This window comes from Nothoprocta perdicaria, unplaced genomic scaffold, assembly GCF_003342845.1.
Source record: "Nothoprocta perdicaria isolate Ctin4 unplaced genomic scaffold, notPer1 scaffold_14, whole genome shotgun sequence".
Classification (NCBI taxonomy): domain Eukaryota; kingdom Metazoa; phylum Chordata; class Aves; order Tinamiformes; family Tinamidae; genus Nothoprocta; species Nothoprocta perdicaria.
The window spans coordinates 810,772-814,228 of record NW_020454538.1 but is presented as its reverse complement, the minus strand read 5'-3'; the positions used below and the strand labels follow the sequence as shown (position 1 = coordinate 814,228).

The following is a 3,457-nucleotide window of genomic DNA, read 5'->3' as shown; positions in this document are numbered from 1 at the left end:
GCCGCCGCCGCTGTGGTGATTCAGCACCGCCCCGAAACAGCCGCGTTTGAGCCCAAATCCGGCCCCCTGCCCGCCCTCGCGGCGCCGCCGGCCGCGGGTGAACGAGAAACGCCAAGGAAGAACCGGCCTGCGGAGGGAGGCAGGGGCTAAAATGGACCTATGCGAATCTACACAGTTAGTAATGCCATTATAATGATAAATCCAGGCATTCGCATACATATATATACACACACACATGTTATATAGGCATATATCTCTATACAAATATGTATACTTCTGTGTGTGCATATATATGTATACACACACACATATATAGACATGTATATGTGCTAGGTTTACTAGGTGGGACTTGAAAAACCCCAGACTGGCATTTTTCATCAGGAAAAATAAATATTTATGCAGTCTAATTGGACTGTGTTTGGGCAGTGTGAACACAGCCTGGCAGAACAGACAGTTTGGAGGGTGGTGACAAGCCAGGTTCGGAGCGGGGTTATTCTCTTCCTTGCGGYTTCTCCAGGAGGAAAATGCAATGGATTCTGCAGTTGGGATTCACAAAGTTGGGAAGCAGCTCATCACATCAGGCTGTCACAGTAAAACACACCCAATAAACCACACCACAATTTCTGCGAAACGTCCTGGTTGTTTTTATTTTTCAAATATTCGTAAATGCAACGTGGCCCCTCGCTGAAGCGCTTGGCAAACAACGCTGGTCTGGCTGGGAAGGCTGGGGAGAGCCCCCGTCGTCTGCTTCAACACACGTACCAAGCTGCAGCTYGGAGCCGCGGGCTCTCCTCCGCGGGGAAGTTCAACGCTCCTCCTGCACGTTGAGTTATTTTAAGGCACCGTCATTTGCATGGAAATTGCCAACTTGTACACAGAAGTGCAAAAATAGCGCAGCTTAATTTTAAAAACACTGCAAACCCCACAGTGTGTGCTGCAAATCAACACAGGGGTATAAAACCTCATTTTTACAAGGAAACACTAAAATTGGCCTAGGAAGTCCATCTTAAACACAATACAGTGGAGGAACTTCCATGGGAAGAGCTTCTGGGAGGATASGGACAAAGCGCTGCCCCTTCCCTCTTAGGGAGCTTCCCAAACCCATTTCTTCCGTTCACACGTGGAAAAGTCACCTGATTTCTCTACTGCTGCGGCCTCTCCTTCCCTGCTGGCTGCGGAGATGCCCTCACCTCCTGCAATGGGGAAGCACCTAGTGACAATTAACCAATTAACACTCACCCTCACAGCAAAATTATCTGCAACACCAACCGCTGGGGTGGCTGTCACCAATGTGTCACTTCCTAATGCTCACGGGCTGAGTTAAATCAATCCCTGACATTCCCCAGTGGTGGCTGACGAGGAGGTCCCTGCAGATTCCAAGCGAGTCATCTGCCAAACTCCAAACTCTGGAGGAACTTCAAGAAAGGGGAAAATTTTGTTACAAACCACGACTGCAACTCCCCCAGGCAACCAAAAGCAAAGTGACCACAAGCACAGAACCAAGGAAAGCAAAGAAATGAGGAGCAAATAGAGCAGCAAAGAGAAGCAGAGTGGGACTGGGGACCGGTGTGACTCAGAGCTGCACATGAGTTACCCCAACTCGGCTCACACAAGAAAAGTGTTGACATATTAACAAGATTTAGATCCTCAAACTCGTGTGTGTGAATCCAGCAAGAGTCTTCCTAAAAGTCTCTCGTCTCCCGGACTCTCCCGTCCTGTCCTTCCTCCCCACCTCCTTGTCCCTGATTTACTGAACTGACCCTGCCTGAACCTGCAATGATTTTGTAGGTGCAACCAGTGCTTCTTGTTGGCTTCTAGCTGTAACTCGGAAGTCCTTTGACTTGTCACCTGCCAACAGGTTGATGGGGTTTTTAATTATCTGGAAAAATTGAAAGATCGTAATAATTAAGAATTAAAAACTCCTTTGGGCTGAAGACAAACAAGACAGGTGCTGACATTTTAAAGACCCCTGTGTTAACTCAGCCTAATTAACGATATTAAACAGCCATCACACAGTCAATCATGCACTCGTGGAGCGGTATTACAAATGGGAAGAGAATGAAATGCGTAAATTTCCCCTTTAAACACAAACCTGGAGCAGAGGTTTGCTTTTAGACAATCTTGGCTGCAATATATACACATATATATACACACATATATACATATATATTATATATATTTTAGTATGATTTACTAGAGAATGAGGCTAAATCCCATGAATTGGGACAATCATCTGCTCTCATCAGGCGGTCAAACGTGAGGTCTCAGATCCCTGTTGATAAATGACAAAGATTCCCTCTGCTCCGCCAGCCCTTCTGATGTGCTCGGCCTGGAAACACGGGCAATAAAATACATTTTATGAGCTCAGCCTTACACAGGAACACTGAGAGAAGGGCTCTCATTCTGAAATCACTAACAGTGAAATTTGAAAATCCTAAGCCAATCTCCCAGCAAGTTAAAATATTGTCATACCCTCTTTCTGCACAGATTTAACATTGCCAAATAACAGGGCAAACATTTAAATTTCAGCACACATTTAAACTCTGAAACCTTTTTTTTTCCCCTACCTAAAAATTAGGCTGTTCTCTAATTTTAGGACCTCACTAACGTATGATCTCTGATGTACTTCTCACACCACATAGGTGCAYTGGGGCAAGCTGTACACATTATAGGAGATCCTGCCTAGTGGGCACTAACTACTTTTATTACAAAAGCATCATTGTGGCTCAAAGTCTCAAAGCCGAACGGCAGCAGCCAAGCACTATTTCACTGTACACAGAGGAGCTGTAAGGCAGAATGTTTCCTGTTACCTCCAAGCAGCCAAAAGGATGTGACACGCAGTTGTTATTGCGCAACGCRGAGGCCCAGCGTGGACAGCTCAACTGGGGCACGTTAGGCGCCAGGTAAGCGCCGCATTCCCCACGCGACCCGGCCGCGAGTCACGGGGGAAACGCGGCTGGACCGAGGTCACGTAGCCCGCCCGGCCGCCTGCTCCGCGCGGGGCCACCTGCGGCAGCGGGGCCGGGATCGGGATCAAAGCGGGACCGGGATCGAAGCGGGACCGGGATCAGGATTAGGATCGGAATCGGGTTTGGGATCGGGTTTGGGATCGGGATCGGGTCCAGGCCCAGGCGCCGCCGCGCACTCCAGGCCGCGCCGCGCCCGTCACCATGGCAACCGCGCGCGAAGGACCCCGCTCTTAGCTGGCTGCCTCACTGCCTGAGTCATAACAGGGCACCTCGAGGAACCCGCTCTGCAYAGGCTGCCCCTCCCGCCGCCTTCCCCCGCGGTCCGCCCGAGGCGGGAGACGGCGGCAGCGCCGCCGGCRGCTCCACAGGCCCCTCACGGACAGCTCGACCCCGCGCATCACGGCGGGGCCCTGCCCGGGGCTGCCCACGGCGCCGCCTGCGTAGCAAGCGGCCGCTGGGAGGCCCCCGGCTGCCCGCGGCGCTGCCTG

The 3,457-nt window shown here is 50.8% G+C and overlaps 1 protein-coding gene across 2 annotated transcripts in view; it reads right to left on the bottom strand.

The window, feature by feature from the left end:
- Positions 1-1,252, bottom strand: part of LOC112943072 (charged multivesicular body protein 3) — a 26,685-nt gene extending 25,433 nt beyond the window's left edge. For both annotated transcript variants that reach the window (XM_026034168.1, XM_026034166.1), the window contains exon 1: positions 1,240-1,252. The gene's annotated coding sequence lies outside the window, so the exon portion shown is untranslated. The remainder of the gene's footprint in view (positions 1-1,239) is intronic.
- Positions 1,253-3,457: the final 2,205 nt, after the last annotated feature.